Below are 23,914 nucleotides of genomic sequence, written 5' to 3' on the forward strand. Positions count from 1 at the left end.
GAACAGGATATAAATAACGCCATTAAGTTCCTCGATTTAACCATCTACCATCAAGATAGCAAATATATCTTCCAAATTTACAGGAAACCGACCACCAAAGACATAAACAAACATGCTTCCTTCTGCCACCCTAGCATACACAAACTGACAGCTTACCGCTCAATGATCCCTAGATTCCTAAAAATCGCACTCACTGATGAGATCCTCCGGGATGAAATAAAAATCATAAAACAAATGGCTGTAGCTAATGTATATAAACCCACACTAACAGACAATTTGGTCAGAAAAATAAAAAAATAAAATGAAATGAACAAATAACCACCAAGAACCAAGAAAATAGACCAACAACATACACTCTCTTCGCCGCGCGGAATGGCCGCGTGGTTTGAGGCGCCATGCCACGGATTGCGCGGCCCCTCCCATTGGAGGTTCCCCGAGTCCTCCCTTGGGTGTGTGTGTGTGTTGTTCTAAGCACAAGTTAATTTAAGTTACTTTAAGTAGTGTGTAAGTCGAGGGACTGATGACCTCATCAGCGTGGACCCTTACGATTCCTTGCACATTTGAAAATTTTTTGCATCCTCTTCATCGGTAAAATCTCCCTAAAAATTGCCAATGTCACCAAAAGATACAAAATAAGAAATGCGCTGTAAGCAGAAATATGCCAAAGGTTTCCTTATACCGTGAAAGATAAGCAATAAAGGTAAATTTTCATCTCCTGGAATATATGAAATCATATGTAGTAAAAGCCTGGCTCAGCACATAGGAGAAACAGGCCGCAACTTCGATACCAGATTCAAGGAACACATCAGTGATTTCCGATACAACTCACCATATAAATCTACAATGGTCTCCCATATAAAATATAAGGGACATCCATTAGTAGAAAGCAACCTTGAAATACTACATACACTGAACAAATGACATAATATCTCTAAATGAAGAACTAGAGATCTGTATGCACGGAAAGGAACTTGGGGAACATTTATTCAATGACAACAGTGAAACAGCTCAACCAAATTTTCAAGCTTTGACAAAGTATTTAAAGCATTTTCATAATTTAGAATTTGAATGCACATCACTTTATGTAACCACTACCATTCATTCCCTCAACAAATTCAAACTTCAATACATATGCCTTATCCATTGTAATATTTTTATATATGAGATATTAATGTAATAATTGAAGTGTGCGCATATCCATGTTCAAGAATAGCTCATTAACATTTTTAAACATAATTTAAAACAAAAGGAAAGCATACTTATGTACATAACCATTCAATCATAATTTTTCTATCCAAATCTGCAGCACATTCACATTAAAAAAAGAGAATGTACGTGTAGATACTTAATATAATAACTGAATGGTGCACAAGTCAGTATGCTGGTGCAGCTCATTTATATATTTAAACACGAAAAACACATTTTTGTGGAAACAATTTTCTTTAGTGGTTCTGTATCCAGTGTAAACAAACATATCTGTAACATGTGCAACATTTTTTAAACGTCAGTGTAAGTGTGATGTGCAGTGGAGGTGTCATGCATCAGGCAACTATAAGCTGACCTGTTAAAACTCTACCAGACTTGTAAGTAAAGTTCACTGTCGAAATTTAAGATTTTTAACGTTTAAAATGCATTTTCTATATTAACAGTTCTTATCACTAGCGAAAGACGCAAAATAACCCGCACTACCGTTTGATCTGCGACTGTGAAAAGACCTCTGTACTCTTCACCAACACCAGCCATGTAAATAAACAATTCTCCGTCTCAAAATGATGCTGTATACCATCGAAACGCGTAGTGGGAAAATAAACAAGTGACTGGCGCAGACCCTGTTTCATTTGTAAAAGCTATTATTTAACATTACATAAATCTCCACTCATTCCAAATTAATAATACAAGTGTACACCAGATGTGGCTTAAATTCGAAGAAATAGTATCGACAGCAATTGAGAGATTTATAGCAAATAAATTAACAAACGACGGAGCTGATCCTCCTTGTACACAAAACGGGTTAGAACACTGTTGTAGAAAGAACGAAACAAACATGCCAAAACTTAAACAGATGCTAAATCCCCAAGATTGGCGATCTCTTACAGAAGCTAGAAATTTAGCGTAGTCTTCAATGCGAGCTGCCTATAACAGTTTCCACAACGAAACTTTGTCTCGAAATCTGGCAGAAAATCCAAAGAGATTCTGGTCGTGTGTGAAGTATGTCAGCGACAAGAAACAATCAATGCCTTCTCTGCGTGATAGCAATGGAGATACTATCGAAGACAGTGCTGCCAAAAAAGAGTTACTAAACACAGCCTTCTGAAATGCCGTCACAAAAGAAGACGAAGTAAATAATCCAGAATTTGAAATCGAGAACAGCTGACAACATGAGTAACGTAGAAGTAAATATCCTCAGAGTAGTGAAGCAACTTAAATCACTTAATAAAAAAAGTCCTCTAGTCCAGACTGGATACCAATTACGTTCCTTTCCAAGTATGCTGATGCATTAGCTCAATACTTAACACTCGTATACAACCGTCCTCTCGCCGAAAGATCCGTACTCAAAGACTGGAAAAGTTGGATAGGTCACACCAATATTCAAGAAAGGTAGTAGGATTAATTCACTAAATTACAGGCCCATATCATTATCGTCGATATGCAGCAGGATTTTAGAACATACATTGTGTTCGAACATTATGAATTATCTCGAAGGAAACGGTCTATTGACACACAGTCTACATGGGTTTAGAAAACATCGTTCCTGTGAATCACAACTAGCTCTTTATTCACATGAATTGTTGAGTGCTACTGAAAAGGGATTTCAGATCGATTCCTTATCTCTGGATATCCGGAAAAGCAGCTCTTAGTGAAATTGCGTGCCTATGAAATATCGTCTCAGTTATGTGACTGGATCTGTGATTTCCTGTCAGAAAGGTCAAAGTTCGTAGTAATTGACGGAAAGTCATCGAGTAAAATAGAAGTGATTTCTGGCGTTCCCCAAGGTACTGTTATAGTCCCTTTGCTGTTAATTATCTATATATACGATTTGGGAGACAATCTGAGCAGCAGTCTTCTGTTGTTTGCAGATGACGCTGTCGTTTATCGACTAATGAATTAATCAGAAGATCAAAACAAACTGCAAACTGATTTAGAAGAAATATCGGAATGGTGCGAAAAGTGGCAGTTGACCTTTAATAACGAAAAGTGTGAGGTCATCCACAGGAATGCTAGAAGGAACTCGTTAAACTTCGGTTACAAGATAAATCAGTCTAAACTAAAAGCCGCAAATTGAACTAAATACCTAGGTATTACAGTTACGAACAACTTCAATTGGAAGGAACACATAGAAAATTTTGTGGGGAAGGCTAACCAAAGACTGCGTTTTATTGGCAGGGCACTTGGAAAATGTATCAGACATACTAAGGAGACTGCCTACACTACAATTGTCCGTCCTCTTTTTAGAATATTGCTGCGCGGTGTGGGATCCTTGCCAGGTAGGACTGACGGAGTACATCGAAAAAGTTCAAAGAAAGGTAGCACGTTTTGTATTATCGTGAAATATGGGAGAGTGTCACAGGTGTGACGGAATCTTCTCACAAAATTCCAATCATCATGTTCCTCCTGCGAATGCGTAAATATTTTGTTGACACCGATTTACACAGGGACGAACGATCACCAAAATGAAATAAGGGTAATCAGAGCTCGTACAGAGAGATATAGGTGTTCATTCTTTCCGCGCGCTATACGAGATTGGAATTATAGAGAATTGTGAAGATGGTTCGATGAACCCTCTGCCAAACACTTAAATGTGATCTGCAGAGTTTCCATGTAGATGTGGATGTAGATATAAATACTATATATTTGTTTAGGTCAAATATTACAACTGTATTTTTAATCACTTTCAGTGGTCCAATGCCTTGAAAATTTGCTTCAATACCAATGTAGTTGAAAATACAATTATCTGGTCTAATGACAGTGGCCTAGGCTACCAACAGGGTTGTCCAGCCTTAGACTGGCGGGTATCTGTTGCCCCCTGAAACTGCGCACCCGGGGCCGTATCTATCATCACCCCCACTCCCCACCTCACGATAAGACTCAGTGTTCAGGTGAAGTAGCTTCAATCTGCGACATCCTACGATATTTTTAAGGCGAATACCAACAGTGACACGCTCTATGTTCGTTAATGAATGATAGTCTCTTCCGACTATAAACTATAAATTGGAATCAATTCCGCCTTCGGCCCTAATTACATTCGAAGCCGGCAGTTTTTTTTTTTAATTTCAGGCATTTTGTCCATAAAAATTCCAGTAGTATGTGAACGGATTGATCTGAACGACCATGTAAAACTAATCGCTGATAAGGCATATGGTAGATGGAGATTCATTGTAAGAGTCTTCAGTAAATGTAAGCCACCCGCAATACTTTTAATATTGTTCGCTAGTGTAGAATCCATGCTAGACAGGACTGATAGAGGAAATGCACAAGAGCCGAAGTTCCCATCTGTCGGGACGTAAATACGGTTTAATTGGCTCAAATGGCTCTGAGCACTATGGGACTTAACAGCTGAGGTCATCGGTCCCCTAGAACTTAGAACTACGTAAACCTAACTAACCCAAGGACATCACACACATCCATGCCCGAGGCAGCATTCGAACCTGCGACCGTAGCAGTCGCGCGTTTCCGGACTGAAGCGCCTAGAACCGCTTGGCCACGGCGGTCGGCAACGGTTGAACTACTCGAACTGTACATGCAAATGGAGCATCTATATTTTTCATTTGCGTTTACTTACATGTAGGACGAAGGGTAGCACATTCCGTTACAGGTTCTTATTTTTATTGATTTACTGGCCTTGGCTTTAGTGCCGACCAAATTGAAAGTAATCGGTAAACAGTTTAATTTTTGCAATATAGTACTCTCTGTCTCCCCCAAAAGTTATCAGGCTCGTTTTCTGTAGTGTTTCGGCAGATACTTGCAATTTCGGTTTTGCATTGTGTAGTTTGATTCAGCCTAAAAAAATACTGTCACATTGTTTACCTCTACGGGGAGGAAATGTATCGGTGTTTACGTAAGTTGGATAAACTTCGAAGCTGCCGAGTCAGACTGCAAAGTGCTTTGTCATTTTCATTGAGGTGTCGTGATGAAAATCGTGTCCCAAAATTTGCCAAGGTTGTGCACCATTATTAATTTTCCTGCCGCCAATTGCATTCAGCAACGTGCTGGCTTGGCTCTTGTTCGTGAAAGGATTCGTTTTACTCGTCGACGTTTGGGTTCTGTTTCCAAAGAATTGTTTCGATTTCATTTAATGGTTGCATCGGAATTGTCTAATTTCACTTGGGATTGGTTGGACGGTACCTCATGGACTCAAGCTGACTGGCAATACAATTCTGTTACTGCCCGGCATTTGAAAAGTTTCAACACGCGGAGTCTGATGTTATATCTCGACGTTCTGTGATAAATCTCACAGAGAAATTTTTCGACGACGCAACCTTATTCGCGCTGGGAAGGGTTTAAATTTTGCACCCACTCCGAAGAGTTTGCCGGTAGTTGGTTTTATTAGTTCAACTGAACAGGCAGTTTGCAAACTACCTCCTGACGCTGCAGAGGAGGTTAGGAGAGAGACATGCCGTGTGTTGACTAGGGCTCGTCCACCCAAGAGTAACGTAACTGCAGCAGAGAGGACTCCTATATGCTCTCTCAAAGTTGATCCTGATAATGTTATTTTACCTGCAGACAAGGGCAATGCCACCGTTGTTTCAAATAAACAGTATTATGTACAAAAGTTGCAACGTTTACTGTCTGATTCAGCGTATCGCAGAATCGATGTTTACCCCACAAAAAGTGTTGAGAGAAAGACCAACAGCCTCATGAAGAAAAGTGGTTTGTCGCAGGACACTGTCAAGAGTCTTAACACGTATAGTGCCGTCCCCCCTAGGTTATATGGCCTTCCGAAGGTTCTCAAGGAAGGGGTTTCCTTCCGTCCTATAGTGAGTAATATCGGCGCTCCGACATATCGTGTAGCCAGGGTTTTTGCTTCTCTGTTGAATCCACGAGTAGGTCGGTGTGAACATCATATCAGGAACTCAGCAGATCTTTTACGTCGTTTGGAGGGACTGCGCTTGAATGAGTCTGATATTTTAGTGAGCTTCGATGTTGTCTCTCTCTTCACTCGTGTTCCTCTGTCTGATTCATTGCGGTTAATTGAGGCAAGGTTTGGTGCTGAATTAACTAAGCTCTTTCGACATGTGTTGCCATCCACTTACTTTTTATTCAATGTCCAGTATTACGAGCAGACAGATGTAGTTGCGATGGGTAGTCCATTGTCTCCTGTGATCGCTAATTTGTTTATGGAAGACTTCGAGGAACATGCATTGGAGTCTCTTTACATATGTTGACGATACCTTTGTTGTTTGGTCTCATGGTAGTGAGAATTTGAATGCCTTTCTAGAACATCTGAACTCGATCCACACGAATATTCGTTTTAAGATGGAGGTGGAAAAGGATGGGTGCCTTCCCTTTCTTGATGTGTTAGTTAGGAGAAAGGATAAAGGATCATTGGGACATGCAGTCTACAGGAAACGTACTCACACCGACTTGTACTTACAGGCTAATAGTTGTCAACATCCGGCTCAGCGTGAAGGGGTACTTCGTACCTTGGTACACAGGGCACATGTCGTTTCCGACGCTGAGACGTTTCCAGCTGATCTGTCCCATCTTAAATGAACGTTTCGTCAAAATGTTTATAGTGATAGACGGATTGAACGTGCGTTGCGCTATCGACCAATTGTATTATCGACCAACTGTACATCGGGTGATTGATGATAATTCTGAGTCGACGCCTAAGTCTACTGCCTTTCTGCCTTTCGTAGGAAACACTTCCAACAAAATTGGTCGTATTTTACGGAAATACGATGTGAAATGTGTCTTTCGAACTCCATCTAAAATTAGAGCGCTTTTGAGTTCTGTTAAGGACGATCTTGGTCTGCGTAAGGCGGGTGTATATCTCATTTCTTGTAGCTGCGGCATGGCATATATTGGTCAAACTATCAGGACCGTAGAGGACCGATGTATTGAGCATAAACGGCGCACACGATTACAGCAGCCCAATAGATATGGTATTGAAGAACATTGCTTGGATACTGGTCACACCATGTTATATAATAACACCGAGATATTGGCATGCACGTCCAGCTATTGGGACAGTGTTATTAAGGAGGCAGTTGAGATTATATTAGCGAGCAACCTCGTTAACAAGGATGGAGGTTTTTGTTTAAACCCTGGAATCCGGCTCTCTCCCTTGTCAAAAAACAGAGGGACAGAGTCAATGCTACCTCACCTTCGAATTCGTAGTCTCACTATCGATAGCTCTGACTTTGGTCATCTTTGGTAGCACTAGTGTTCAGTGTGTGTGTTATCTTTCCTGCATCAGTCCGAGAACCGAGGTTTTAAATTTGCATGTACCTCACCTGACCGTTGCAGTTACCTTGAAAATGGCGTGGTGTTCTCCCCCCGAAATATCGATGGTCGCTGGAAGTGTTACCTGGCTGAAGTCCCGGAAGTTATTTTAAAAAAAATATTGCTGGTCACGTCTTTCTTGCAACGCCCAATGGCTTCAGAAACCAAAGGATTGTGTCCCATTACTAACAAAATGATTTTTAAATAGGAATTTTACAAATCCGTTCGTATAGAGAGGCCCTGGATTAGCCTAATCAGGTACTCGTTTTATCGATATCTAATACCAGGAACAGTAAAAAAAAAAAAAAAAAGAACACGAATAAACCGCTATTTGGCAGCGACTCAGAAGCGCTGCATGCTTGGCGATATATGTTAGCGTGGGCCGGGGCGGTGATGTCGCTGCTGCCGCACTGCTTAGTCTTCGTGTTTCGCTGTTCCTGTTAATACATACAGATAAAACTAGTATCGATGTAGGATAATCTGGGGACACTCTATTCGAATGGACACATAAATTTCCGCTTTAAAAATCATTTTCTTTGTAACGGGAAACATACTGGCGCCTTCAGTCGGCACAGGGCGTTGCATGAAAATGTGATGATCACTATTGGACTGACTCCAACTACGCAGCGCAAAAATAAAATTGGAAATCTTTGCTGAATCACCAGAGAAAATGAGCCTGGTGATTATTAGAAGTGACATCCTGTATAGAGAACAAACGTAATTTCGCGTAAATCCACTATTAGACTTAACTACTACAGTAAATTATCTCTTCATTCGACAACAGATTATTTTGTAGTATAATATCCTACCAAGATATTAGAAAATTTCTTCGTATCGTTTCACTTAAAATCATTGTCGGGATTGTATCTGTAATTCGACGATCAAATGAATTTAATAAAAAAGCGGCTTCTTTCGACAACAGGTGTATTTTGTAGCATACCTAATGCCCTACCTGGATATAGGAAAATTTCTTCCGATCATTTCACTTAAAGTCACTGTAGGGATTGTATCTATACCTGGACAATCAAGTGAATTTAATAAAAAAGCATATGAGAATTCTCCTAACGCTACAGCGACTGTAGAGGGATAGCAATGGCTTCAGCTATTGAGTTGCATTCACTACAAACAATCCTGTTGGGCGAACATCCGCAACTGAGCTTTATACTAGAGGTTGAAAATACCGCTTCAGTTGTAAATTTGTTTTATTATCACGACCGGTTTCGAGCTCTCATAAGCCCATCCTCAGGTGTCGCAATTGTGCCGTGGCCCCCGACCGCCGCGGTGGACGTGCACTAGGCGCGGTTTGCTACCGATCGCGATAATGAAACAAATTTACAACTGAAGCGGTATTTTCAACTTCTACAATTACATTCCTTTATATACTCATTCCTTGTAATCCTTAGATTTCGGGCTGAGGGATTATCTTTTGTTACGTGGACTGAATAAACGTTTACTTCAGTAGTGTAGCTGCTGTTAGAAATTGTATTAATATTTCAGTACGCTGCATTTCCATGAGAATACTGTCAGAGTCATATCCATTCCCTACCAGTCGCATTTTCCACTGTAGATTTCAGACTAATCGTGATTGATCTGCAGTCTATGTTGCTTGCAGCAGCTAGTAGACTTGCTTTCCTTACGGAGTAAGTTTTGCAGCTGTTCATATCATCTGTGATAATTTGTGTTTATTTTCCACTTTTATCATGTTACGTGATAATTATATACTATATCCTTCGGTAAGGAGTACGAACTCCACCTCAACGTTGATTCTATAATTACTACTGACATATTTTTCATAATCGTTATTCTGGAAGACTTTTTCTTTCGTGATTAATTTCTGACGACATCTCTGTGAGCAACTTCAAAATTTAACTCAATAAAATTGGAAGAGCCGACTGTGGGCACTATCGGCTGGTTGTGTTTGGTATTCTTTATCCTGAAGCTGTCTACCTTGTCTGCTCAGTTGAGCTACCTTCATTCGTTGACTTAACCCTCGAATTGTATAGATCCCGCGCCAATTTCTCCACAACTGCCGATGTGGGTACCAACTAACAGTAGCAGTTTCTCTTTATACAAATGATTTTGATTAGTTTTTGTCTTACGTGCTTCTGCGAAGAAGTGATTTGAGCCTATTTGCCTTACTGTGCTGACTTGTGCACTCTAACTTATTTTCCGTTTTTGCGTAGGTATTACTACATTTAAAATTGTCTGAGCTGACTTTCTAATACACAATATTCAATATCCTCTCAGCCAACAGTGTGTTTCCTTACATGCATTTCTACCGCTCACAGATTCTTAATAAAAGCCTTACAGACTTCAAGTTCTTCAACAGAATGAGTCTTACGCTACTTTATTAATTACGGCACAGGGAATATGCAGCAATGGAAAGTTACCCTCTACGGTGTAAAGATCTTTTGGCAGTTCTGCATTCAACACTGACTGCCAACGGCAGCTACACGGTACACAATTCACGAAGCAGGCAGCACAACTGTCAGACCAATTCAGACATCATTCATGAAATTGTCAGGGGATGGGCAGAAAGTCAAATTAACGTCATTTTTCGAAATTATATTTAACTGAAAGCAGTGTATCACTTATTAATGTTCTAGCGATTACGTTTCTATAGTTCCCATATGAATAGTCTCATAGCTGAAAGGCTCCGTTAGTGTGAAGCTATAAGGAACTAAAGTAAAATCAGACTAGAATAACTCGAGTAAATACGTAGAGGCTCTGCGCTTCGCTCCTTTTTTTAACCTTTATTTGTTGGTTTGGATTCTGTCTGTCGTACACGTACTGCAAGTACAAATTCTCATTTTCGCCTCCTTGGCAAAGCATCAGCAGCACTTTACTGTCATCTTTGTGAGGAGGTGGTCGTGACTGTTTAACGAGAATGGTACGAGTGCTCATTGAAGTTGTGGTGTTACACTGTCCAACTGTTTTGCGTGACGTTACTGATGACGTACTAAATACAGCGCTGACAAGGAAAGATAGCGTGGTGGCGTTGGCACTTCATATGAGCTACAGCCCTAATTACGCACTATTAATTTCATCTCGCTCCGCACTGATGAGCGACCAAAGAGACCTTCACTGCTACATCGCCTGACGTTTTCCTCAAGAAGTGACAGAGGATGGAGCCAAAAGCTCCTCATAGTTCTTGAGAAACACCTGTTAATCTGTAAATCTAATATACGAAGCACCTATATCATTAGCACCAAGCAGGCACATACGCTGTTGAAGATGTTGAGTCCCCCTAAAATTTTTCGTTAAATGGGAAATAGAATGACAAATGAGTAAAGGTGCAAAAAAATTGACAAATATGAACTGCGTTGTGAATTGAACATCTGCTACGTAATGACATGGCGCATTCATTTCCAAATGAGGTCACCATTTTTGTTACTTTACAGATAGGGAGTGCAATGCAATACCGAAAGACAGTTTTATTCACCACCAACGTTAACGATCTCACATGCATAGCGATTTAATGATTATTTCGGTATTGCTAATGCAATTTGCATATTGTTGCTATGAAAAAGTACACATAAGCTTCTGTCTGCGAGAGCAAACACAACTGTCAGAACAGTTCAAACATCATTCATGCAGTCATCAGGAGAGGGGCTGAAGGTCAAACTAATACTTTTTCCCAAACCACGTCTAACCAAAAACAGAGTATATGATTTAACTGCAAAGTGGGCAATGCCTGAAGTGTTATATTATATTTAATACTATACATTGGTTATGGTATATGAGTCATCTGTGAGAATATATTACCGTAGCAAGCAAATGTGAAGGATAGTGAGAGCAGGTGATATGCCTCACAGACTTCTCACAGAAATGAAAACAACAAATAAACGATTACAACGAAGAAATTCAAGCGTCAAAACTTCGAAATCGGAACGCAAGAGGCATAACATGTAGTAGTTCTGGAGGTCCCTTTGTTACAGGTCGATGCTGCAAACGGACGTTACGTGTACAGCGGAGATGAGGGAGATGTGAACCCGGATCTTCCCTCTTGTAGTCCAACACCGTGACCACATGGCCACGGAGCCATTGCCGTTCAGAGTCGCTCGGTGTTGCACATGTTGATCTTGGATCGTTCACTATTTCTATTTTGCTTCATTATTCCACAGTTCAGTACACCTTCCTCCTGTTTTCACGCTTGATCTGTGTTCAGTATCTGACGGGCTATCCAATGGGCCATCTTGAGACTAAATCTGAGGGGGCTCGCCCGGTTAGCCGAGCGGTCTAACGAACGACTTTCCGGAGTGGGAAGGAGTGCTTGGTCCCCGGTACGAATCCGCCCGGCGGACTTGTGTCGAGGTCCGGTGAGCCGGCCAGTCTGTGGATGGTTTTTAGGCGGTTTTCCATCAGCCTCGGCGAATGCGGGCTGGTTCCCCTTATTCCACCTCAGCTACACTATGTCGGCGATTGCTATGCAAACAAGTTCTCCACGTACACGTACACCACCATTACTCTACCACGCAAACATAGGGATTATACTCGTCTAGTGTGAGACGTTCCCGGGGGGCTCCACCGGGGGGCCGAATCGCACAATAGTCCTGGGTCCAGTGTGGGGCGGCCGAGGGGTGAAGTGGACTACGGTGGTCGTCGTGGGGTTGTGGACCACTGTGACTGCGGCGGGGACGGAGCCTCTCCATTTTTTCTAGGTCCCCGCTTCACATACAACACACACAATACAAATGAGGGGGTGTGCGATGGGGAGTTTCTCTTGTAACAATACATTTGACTGTAACAAGTCGTTTTACACCTTCTGCGTGCTGACAAATGAAAAATAAAGATGTAAATATCACTTCTGTAATGGCGTAAACTCTTGTCCGTTACACTCCGAGAAATTTCGAATATATTTCCTTCAAACCTTCACAGTGCAATGTCGGCAGGAGCTAAAGTAAAATATTTGATGTTTAGCTGTGCACACATTCATACCGTAGTTTCCTCAACCGCATATCTACATATCGAATTTGCAATTTTCCACGCAATACGTTATCAATGTAAATAATACTAGTCAACGCTGCTTGATTCACACATTGTTTTGCCTGTTTTAGCATTGCTTTTGCACGTTTCGTAACTTTTTTTTTTTGCACCTCTTTTGGCAGGTAGTGTTTTTACATATGAGATGCCACTTTAAACATTGCCCACGCTGCAGTTACATCATGCCATGCTGTTGGCAAAATACATCTCAAAATCAATTTGAAAACGACATCTCCTATGAATGGCATCAGTTCTAATAATCTGACTTAATTATGCAAAAATGACAACAGAGTTCATTCTTGTGATAACTACATTTATTCTGCACGTAACTGACGAGCAAATTTTACCGTGTGCTATGCAACTGAAATGAATGTCACCACACGGAGTCTATATTTTGGTTAAGTAATCACCTCTCACTGTTTTGAAATATACCGGCCATAAGTTATTTGAGTAAATAGAGGCTACACTCTAATTTCCATATACTTGAAATGGGTTAGCGCCATCACAAGACTGTCAAGGAAAAGATGCCTTTGTAATCGCATTACACAGATGGCAGGACAAACGATAGCAAATTACTTCTATTGTCTAAAAAAATAAAAATTAAGAAAAAGTGACACCTACAAATTGTGTGGCCATTCAGTCGATGATCGAGCTGAATTATCTTACTAAAGTTCATTCAATATCACTAGTAATTCTGATGAAATATTCTGAACAATTTGTGTGTAATATGTGAGACTGAGTTTGCAAATTTAAGTTTTCAGCTGCAAGGATATTATTTTATTAGCCAATAACAGTGTCTCCGATCGTTTACTTCTTAGCAAACCCGCTTCGTTCTGACTTAGCCTCTACTGCAGCAATAAGAGAATGTTCACATTCTAGATGCCTCAATAACTGTGTCCTATTGCAACTGCTGCCATAGATTCAAGTCCCACAGAAAGGTATACTGTTGTTTCCCTCCACCTTTACTATAAATGAAAACGACTGCTACAAATTCAACAAATGGGATCTTCTAAAACTCTTGAGTTAGTACTGCAGGGAAGTGTGGGTAAAAACTGTAGCTTTTCACAGCTCTTGGATGACCTATTGAGATGGCCTACTTCACTAATTATTACTATGTTAATGTATATAACTCTGTTGCCGTATTTGTCCCTTATTTTCACTACTTTTTTCTACGGGGGACTTGGAAGAATCGAAACATCGGATGTTCGCTGTGGGGAATATTCATATTTACCTAGTATTTGCCCTTGGAGCAATTGTATAGCATCCTCTCAGAAAAGGTGTCAAGGAAGGGATAGTTAACTAGATATGAACCTGCATTCAGTGTCACACGTTACGAGACATCAACAGTGGGTGTGGATGCAGGGAGTAGGCGTGAACGATACCGTGGTCGATTGTAGTACTTGTGTTTCGTCCGCACAACTTGTGGGAGTCTGGTGCCAAAGAAATTGAATCATTGGAGTAGGATGCAAGCATAGGGCACTTTTCAGCGATTAAGTGGCATATAATGGGTCTTTTGTGTGCAGGGTACAGTAGTGTTGATGCTATTCACCCACGAATAAGCAACTCTTTCATAGGCAACTCTGGGCTGTAAACCGAGCGAGGTGGCGCAGTGGTTAGCACACTGGACTCGCATTCGGGAGGACGACGGTTCAATCCCGCATCCGGCCATCCTGATTTAGGTTTTCCGTGATTTCCCTAAATCGCTCCAGGCAAATGCCGGGATGGTTCCTCTGAAAGGGCACGGCCGACTTCCTTCCCTAATCCGATGAGACCGATGACCTCGCTGTTTGGTCTCTCCCCCCCAAACAATCCAATCCAATCCAATCCAATCTGGGTTGTAAACCTGTTTAGTGGCTCTTAGGTATTATGTATAAGCAGCATATGAGCATATGGATAGTTTCTCCACATTGTAGAACTTCTGACCACCTGTACTGTCACACTACAGCTCGATAATTCTCATCTGAATATTGTGGTAGCCTAGAAGTGTCATTCATATGAAAACGTCAGGAGCCTAGTTAATAACGCTGTGCGCAGGCACTTCGTATCAGCATTAAGCTCAGCTTGGTAAACCCGTTGTAATTTGGGGTTCTCTCTCTGTCTTAAGCGTACTGCACATTGAAAAGTTCTTCAGTATAGCCACTTTTCGCTTTTGTTGCCAAAGCACCTACAGCAGATACATCCTAATGTATCTATTGGACGACACTTGGCATTCTTTCAATATTTATTGACTGGATGATAGTTTTCCTTGAGGATGACATATTGTAGATATTACTGTCAGCGTTTTGTGTTTCTTGTTCCACATTCTGATAACAGCTTGTTCTCTGTTGGTTTTAGCAGAAGCTGGAACCGATTTTCCGCTGCATTCATTCGCTAGTTTCTTTTCCAAGAGCTGTTTGAGCCTGTATTTTCAGTCATATCGCATGGTTTTCTGCTCACTAACCTCTCTTGATTTAGAACTGAATCTTATTCATAGCAACTTTTGCAATCAATGCTGCGCTTATATGATGGGCACCTCATCAGTCGACAACCATGTCTTTGAGAAGCAAGCACGGAGTCGCTTTGTAGCCAGCTTAAGGAACTCAGTTGCTAGTATTATTCCTTGTGCTGATACCACTGGATCTTGTAAAGAATACAGGATATGTTCGGCAACTCTGTGACCGACGATTAACTTCCTGGATGACACAGTTTTATCATGCTAAGTTCACTTTATATGTTTGTGTGATTTTCATTGAATAATCTTTGTGATTTTCACTTAAGGGGTGACATAAGGTTATCAACTGAATGCGTTGAATCCATTAAAGCCGTCTTTTATGTTCGATTTATCTGTCCTAGGGAACAGAAGACATAAGAATACTGCAGCTAAGCAGTAGTTTTGAGTTAATGTGGTCGCCTGGAAAGAGGAGATAGCTTTGGCTCGTGTTCCTATCTTATAGGTGACCGGATTTGTAGCCATTCTGTAACAGTGATACAATCAGCAAGATCGAAAATCAGTACAGAAATCGTAACAAAAATCATCGAAAGTCATCTTGCTACTTCCAATATATCATTGTTTAAGCGCAAAAAATTTCTGATACCGCACACTTGCTAATGCCTCTTTCCATTACTGCCAACATAATTTTTGGTTTAGTGAATACACAATTTTCTTGACGAGCTGTCACATTTCCACACCACATAAGTAATGCATGACGCGGGACGGCAAGTGAGCATTAACCGTTTCGAAGTTCGAAGTGAGTAATATCTCAGTAATTGGTTCTGATAGAGGCATGCTCATGTTACAGATACTTTATGCTTTATTACAATAGACATTCGTAGGAAGGTTATCATGGTTATCGGTATTTAATTTATATTAGTACTGCGCATATTTTAATAGCGCTTTACGTTACTTTATCGAACACAGGCAAATTTCAGATGGGAAATTTGTCATCAACAGTATATTCTCTCACATTACCGATAACAATGTGACAAGGTCCTACGAGCTTATTGATTTTACACCTGCAGAAATATATAGGTTCTGAGCTGTAGATGCTATCAAATCAGGTTTGACTTGTATATTCGTCAGGAAAGGGATTTTCTTTAAGGTTGTTCAATAACAAACAGGGAATGTAAACATTTCAGAGCATATGACCCGAAGAATAATAAACTCCTGGATGGCTATTTTTCTGAAATCTGCAGAGGGTGTTACAGTTTATTAGTTACACACGACGCAGTTTTATCAGATTCGTTTCTTACATTGTGACCGAATGGTGTGTTAGTTGTTGACGGCAAATACCACCTACAATGGACACATCATAGTGTAGGAGTTCGTAGTAGCACAATACCATTTTTGAGGTGCCGCCGGCCGCGGTGGTCTAGCGGTTCTAGGCGCTCAGTCAGGAACCACGCGACTGCTGCGGTCGCAGGTTCGAATCCTGCCTCGGGCATGGATGTGTGTGATGTCCTTAGGTTAGTTAGGTTTAAGTAGTTCTAAGTTCTAGGGGACTTACGACCACAGATGTTGAGTCCCATAGTGCTCAGAGCCTTTTGAACCTTTTTTGTGGTGCCAGATGCAAACTATTAAGTTCACATTGCGTTTTGCTCGAGTATATGTCTTTTGTTAGGGCTCAGTTACTAATTTCTTATTATGAAAGACCTCATAGATCGTCAACATTAACAGCATTACATAGGAATGCTCTATAGGCGAACTGATGATAATCAATTTAAAATGCATTAATAGTCACTCCTTTGGTTTTTTGCTTTGACTTAGAGCATGCAGTATTCCTACAAACGACTTCTGAACAATGATTATTGAATGAAAATGTCGCACGATGGTTAAATGGTAGCATTTCACCACATATGCCAGTTATTAAGTCTTCCTAATTGTGAAAAACCATTCACATCACACCGATCTTTCTTGAAACAAGAAAATGATTTTCTGATGTGTTTTGCTGAAAATCACAGGCCCCGATACACTATACATAGGTTTCCACCTGCCTCTGTGCATTCATCCCTCTATTAAACCCAAAGCGAAGTATTTGGCACGAATGTTAATCCTTCTTACTCTTATGACAATGTTCAACCGACATTCATCGGGCTCATATATTGAACATCTAATATGTAATACATTATAAAAACTAGAACTTCAAGTAAGAAAGTGGGATTTGGCAAATACGCTTATAGCCGCGACACATTCACCTGGTCGGACGACGTCTGAAGTCAGGCGGCTGGTGGCGTGTTTGTGATAGCCGGTTACTGATGGTTGCTTCAGTGCTAGAAAATTCTCGAGTATGAACAATTCTGGTCTTCACGCAGCCATGTACTGTTTCTGGACTGGTGCTGGTGTCTTAGAGGTCCCATCAAATTGATAACCGTATGAAGTAGCAGAAATTCTGATTGAAATCCGTATGAAGAAGTGTGTTCGAAACCACAAGTTCATCTCTACGTTATGCGAAATGTACCTCTAGACAAGATGTAAATACAGGACTGCAACCGCCCGAGACAACGCGTCCTTTAGACATTTCCGCATGTTACAGTGATGTCAAATCGTGTATCTCTCTGAGAGGCTGCCGGTTTTGTGGGCCGCCTTAAGTGAACCACTTCTACTTAGTCTCTGCGGCGGCTGCCCGGATGTCGGTTTTATGTCGAACACTTCACGTGCACTGTGAGCAGAATTCAAAATCCATCATATTTTTTTAAAAAATCAATTCCTTGAGTCAACCTCACAACTTTGTTTCTAAAAGCGAAAATCAAATGGACACTGCTCACAGTTAAACAAGAAGCAAATGTTCACTTTTCCTCGCAGATGCTATTCTGTCTCTTTTCGTTTCCCTGTTAGTCACCCCACTGTCCCGACTCTCCCTACTACATGTGCGCTTCTATGCTCTTGTCGCCCTATTTAGTCTCCTTCATCCATTACCTTCGGTACCCACAGTTTACATGCACCTGACTGTAGTTTATTTTTACCTTTCTACCACTCACCAATGTTAACAATGTACTTTTATTTATAGCCATTTGTTGTTTTTACATTTTCTGTCATTATAATGTCTAAGGGCTGGTTTGCACATCAGATGTGCTTTTATGACTTGTGTATCATAGTCAACATAACGTAAAACATGATAAATGCCATCTTGGGTGTGAGATAGGACCATGTGGCACTAACGTTGATGGAATAAATTAATTGATATATAGAGTATGTAATAAAACTTTACAATCAATTGATATGAAACCTGTGACATAACATAATAAATTATTCTGAGGCACAGGAATAATTTATGATCTTTATAAAACTATGGCACTTCCAGCTTTAGATTTCTTATACATGTACATCCCCATAGCTAATTGAAAATGTAATGCTTCAGAAAATGTAGTTTCTTAAATGTAAATAACTTCACAAGGGGGTGATCAAAAAGTGAATGTGGTTCTAAGCTGGATCCCACGTAAATATATCGACGGACTGTGGAAAGAAGACAACCTAAAGCAATTGCAGCAGTGGTATAAGACTGATCTTGCTGATCTTGGAGGAGCGTTGCACAAACATGCATCCATATACAAAATTTAGGATTTTTATGGTTTCCATATATAATTTAATACTGTATTCGGTGTGATTCCTCGGAACAAACCTTGGTCGTATTCGCGTCACCCGCCATTCCAGTTAGAGCTTGTACTTCACCCATAATAACCTAGTTAGGAAAAGTGATGTGGGCAAGTATTGAAAGTGGTGACTTACGAGTGGGGCAGATGATGAGTAGCCGCAGTTGGGAAACAATTATAACACATTTTCGGAAGTCTCTTCCAAAATTATGATCATCTATTCAGTTTTTCTGTTCTCTTATCTACTCCATAACTGATTATGAATAGCAACTCAATGCTAACTATTTTGTCGCCTCTGTTTAACGTTTTACCTTAATCATTTCTTGTACTCCATGAGATGAGCTAAGTCCATGAGAACTATCACATCATTATCAGTTTCCTTTATCTTATGTTTCAGTTATCCATTTAGTCGAAAAAGTTCGGGATTGGATTAACAAAAATACAAAGAAAAGTTCACTTCAGATGCTCCACATAGTCTTCCTTCACTTGAGTACAGTGCACAAAACTTTTATACAGCCATGTAAAACAGACAAGCCCTTCTTTTGGATGTCGTTCAAGTTGATTGTCACATTGGCTTGACGTCGGTTATGTCTTCAAAGAGTTTGCCGTTCATATGAATTTGTGTACTTTGTCGTTTCGTGGCAGGTTAGCATAGATAATGCTGGGCCTCATCGCTCATGAATAAAAACTGTCTGCATTTGGCTTTTCGGTCCAGTCTGACTGATTTCCACGCGTTTCATTAGGGAATCGAGGTGTGCGGGACGAGGTGCTGTAGTCGATGTCGTTCTGCTACCAATGGCACTCGGGTCGGTCATCTGCGGCCATAGCAAAATGTCGTTTCAGTGACCTAACGGACGCGTTCTGCATATGTCCCACATTGATTTCTGCAGTAATTTCACGTAGTGTTGTTAGCATTGATAGCTCTACACAAACGCCACTGCTTTCTGTTGTTAAGTGAAGGCCGTCGGGCCTGCCGGAGTGGCCGAGCGGTTCTAGCTGCTACAGTCTGGAACCGCGCGACCTCTACGGTCGCAGGTTCGAATCCTGCCTCGGGCATGGATGTGTGTGATGTCCTTAGGTTAGTTAAGTTTAATTAGTTCTAAGTTCTAGGCGACCGATGACCAAAGAAGTTAAGTCCCATAGTGCTCAGAGCCATTTGAACCGTTTGAAGGCCGTCGGCCACTGCGTTGTCTGGTGTGCAAACAAATGTTACAGAAGTAATTCCACAAGCCATATTTGAGCAGTGTTACGCTTACAAGTTGAATTTGGTTTTATCACGGGCAGTATCATGTATGAGTGTGTCTATAGGGTTTTTCTGCTCATCTTAGTGGTTCTGTAACATTTTCTGCCCATTCGTTGAAAAGCAGTAACTCATTGTATACTATAGCGAAGAAGAGGTTTCCGAGACTTGAACCAACAATATGGAGTTATTCAAGTCGCTTGGTACTAACTGCGGCTGATCAGGGGGTTGAACTTGAAGTTTTGTATCCGTACGTTTTGAAAAATCCACAAAATTGGGACACAGAAGCTACTAATGAAGCACGTGGATTTCTCATGGTGTTAGGGGATTTCCAGTTAAACTTCCTCTTGTGTCTGTTTGCAGAAGTATTTTCACTGACATTTGTACAGACAGAATCATTGAATATTGAATTTTGTAGCAGAGAAGAGGGAGACTTCAAAGAAAACCTGCGCACTAAAGATAGAACGGCCTTGACCATATATGGTGCAAGACTGAGACCATATTTGATAATTCAAGGAAGAAAAAAAGGGAAAGTGCACCGAAATATCTGTAAGAGTTGGCTACAGAAGGATTTACCTTCAGATATTGTACATTGTTACCGTGCAGTTAAAAGTCAGATGTTTTTCAGCTGCCTGACAGTTTATTTAAATGTTTGACTCAAAGAATTTCTCAAGTTTCGCAGATGTGCTTCCCAAGGAAGCGCGTGAAACATTAAGGGCAATATATGGGAAGTTATAGTCTGAAGTGAGTGCTATGTTTGCGTCACATCTTGAACCCAAGTATGTGAAGGAAATACCAAGTTTCCTGTACTAAAATCAACTTCACCCGGGACTTCAGGAATTTTGTAAACTGTGTGAACTGATTGTAAACATACCGGCTACGTCGTCATCAGCACAACGATCATTGTCAGCGCAGAAAACGATAAAGACGCGAATGCGATGGACAGTCATCTGTCCGCACTCTCCATCATGTCCACAGAAAAGTATCTGTTGATACAGATGAAAGTTCAAAACCCATTTCTCGACGATGTTACTGGGGAGCTCTGGAGGAGGAACCGCAGAGCGGTGTTCCACTTGAGGTAAAACCGTGATGAGTGAGCAGTGTCCCTCGTACATACAAATAATAGGTTTCGTGTTGCATGCCTTATCAACATTTGCAGGATATGCCACTGAAAAAATCTTGTGAGCCTAATTTTTCAAATTTTCGTACACTTCCAATCTATAATGCGTTGCAGGAGGCTTTTTTGTGCCAGTAAAAGGCCATATACGTGAAATATAAATAATTGCTGTACCGCTAATCGATACAGGAACCTACCCCCGGGATTTGCGAGATTTTTGCGTAGTTTCCTGACTGCACCGAAAACCACATCACAGGGCTTGCGAAATACTGCCCTGAGGGCATATTGAGAGGACGCAAAACACAGACCGACAGACCGGCGTGCAGCAAGCTTCTCTCTGTGACGCAGCTGCGGTATACAGCCAGCCCTGAGGCCGGCTGACACCGCACGCCATTAACTTTTACACTGGAAATATCGACCGATTATCACCACTGACAAGACCTATACTACGCTCATGGCATAGCACCGAGAAGAGGTGGCTGAACCGCAGAAGAGTGCAGCCACCTTGCCAAAGAGAAACGTCTCCTCATCATCTTCTTTCTCAGCTGTACGTCAAGCTTCACTTCCGCCCATCTACCAATCTTCTTAACAGTTTATTTCCCACAAGAGGTTTAAGTAGCTTTTGTATTTATGTGGCGTGACAAATTATTTGTTAACGAAGTATTACAAGATACTTTCAGAAACATATGTACATCTACATAGATACTGCCCAAGCCACCATACGGTGCGTGGCGGAGGGTAACCTGTACCAGTGCTTGTCATTTCCTTTCCTGTTCCACTCGCAAACAGAGCGAGGGGAAAACGACTGTCTATGAGACCTGATTTCTCGTATCTTATCTTAGTGGTCCTTACGCTCAGTGTATATTGGTGGCAATAGAATCATTCTGCAGTCAGCTTCATATTCCGGTTCTCAAATAGAAAATGTTCTTGTCTAGGATAATCCTCTAAATATGTCTTCCAGACGCGCCCGTGCTCGCTCGCACACACACACACACACACACACACACACACACACACACACACACACACACACACAAATGAATCACAGTAATCACAGTACAAATGTAATAGTGTGGAGTGGTATATTTATAATGAAAATTGGTACAGATCTCACCACACGGGAAAGCAGGATAGCAGACGTAAGTAATGTTCATGTTTGACACAGGTCAGACACCCAATATACTTACTCTCAGTAAGGAATATGCTCTCCTCCAGCGCTAATGAACATTTTGCATCGGATTTTCAAGCTCGCTACCGAACTGTTGAGAGGTCCCGGGGTAATATTTTGCCACTCCTTTCTCAAGGCGATTTGCCTTTCTTTCCCGGTTCGCGAGTTAGTGTTCGTTGAGAGACACATTTGCTGGTAGCCGCCCCGGCACGATTTATAGGGTTCAGGTCTGGAGAATATGCAGACAGTTCCATACTTGCAATATCTTCACTTTCCAGCGTATCCGACAACTTAGCTGTCCTGTGTGAATGGGCAATGTCGTCCGTAAGGAAGAAGTCTGGACATACCACACCCCTAAACAAATAGACATGATCCAGAATATGCTTACTGCAATACCACGGTGCTGTAATGGTAACTCACGCAAAGATATGCAGTGGTGTTCGCCATTGAGCATATGCTTGACCACACCATAAAAGCTAGACTAGGCGGTACCGGTGGCGTCCATGAAGTTTATGGGGTGTGTAACAGTCAGCCAGGATCACTTGCCACATCGAAGTGGAATTCGCTGGACAACAAGACGTTGGACAGTCGTTGCTCACCTCAGCCAATACGCTCCCTACAACAAAGAACGCTTCTTGGCGATTCCGTAGCTGAAGTGGGATGTCTTAACAGGCTTCCGAGTATACAAAGCAGCCTGACTTAATGCCCGCGAAGTGGTTCTTGCACAGACGCGTGTACCGGTAACGGCTGCACATTCTGCAGCGACCTGCCAAGGAGTGAGATGTCTATTCGTTTTCGCTACTAAGGCTACGTATCGATTCTCTTACTGAGTGGTGATTTGTCTACGACCACCGGGATGCTTCATCATAGCATTACCACCTATAGTGGACTTTGTGGTTGTGAAATAACGCTTGTGGATGCACCCAGTACTGAGGCAACAGTAGTGACATTGTAAGACGTCGTGGTCTTCTCACCTTCATTGCTTACATATTCATCCCTCACAATCATATTCCGCACATCAAGACGCTTCATTCGAACCCAAACTCGATAAGATAAAGTCAATGTTGTATGAATTCATGGAAACGAAATGCAAATAACAAGTAAGCGCAGCCGGCCGGAGTGGCCGAGCGGTTAAAGGCGCTACAGTCTGGAACCGCACGACCGCTACGGTCGCAGGTTCGAATCCTGCCTCAGGCATGGATGTGTGTGATGTCCTTAGGTTAGTTAGGTTTAAGTAGTTCTAAGTTCTAGGGGACTTATGACCACAGCAGTTGAGTCCCATAGTGCTCAGAGCCATTTGAACCATTTTTGAAGTAAGCGCACCGTGGTTGAAATACTCGAGGCTGGTGTACACACATACATTCCAGACATGACAGTCACAGGAGCTTTTAGTTCAAGAGAGGTAGACCACACGCCGGGAGGCCGGTCCCTTCAGAGGACGACTCAGTCCATGTCGGCCGGTGACCGCCTATGTAGCGGAGAGTGTGGGCCCGAGTGAAAAGGGGGAACGACCCTGTGTTCTGCATAGAACCAAATTCCGCTACATTGTGTGGGAGCAGCCAACCTACGCATTCTTTACGCATAGCATGCAGTTTAAGAGATTTTTACAGGGAGACAGCAAACGCCAAACACCAATGCTACAAGTTTCCAGATTGGTCGCCTTAAACGAAACGTCATTCTCCCGTTTTAGAAGAGCAATGCCGATTGGCAGACGATATTTCAGACGCCTTGAGCTGAAGGAATAATGACCGAAAGATATACCTCTTCACATCTGGCGTGGAGAGGCGCCGTTCCATTGTCGCTCTTCGAGCAAGGAACAAGTCTCTCCTCAGTACTTCACTGGGAGAGCATCTCTGTTGAGAGCGAATCAAAGTGCTACTCTATATTGAGTCCTTGC

This window comes from Schistocerca nitens, chromosome 9 (assembly GCF_023898315.1).
Source record: "Schistocerca nitens isolate TAMUIC-IGC-003100 chromosome 9, iqSchNite1.1, whole genome shotgun sequence".
NCBI lineage: Eukaryota > Metazoa > Arthropoda > Insecta > Orthoptera > Acrididae > Schistocerca > Schistocerca nitens.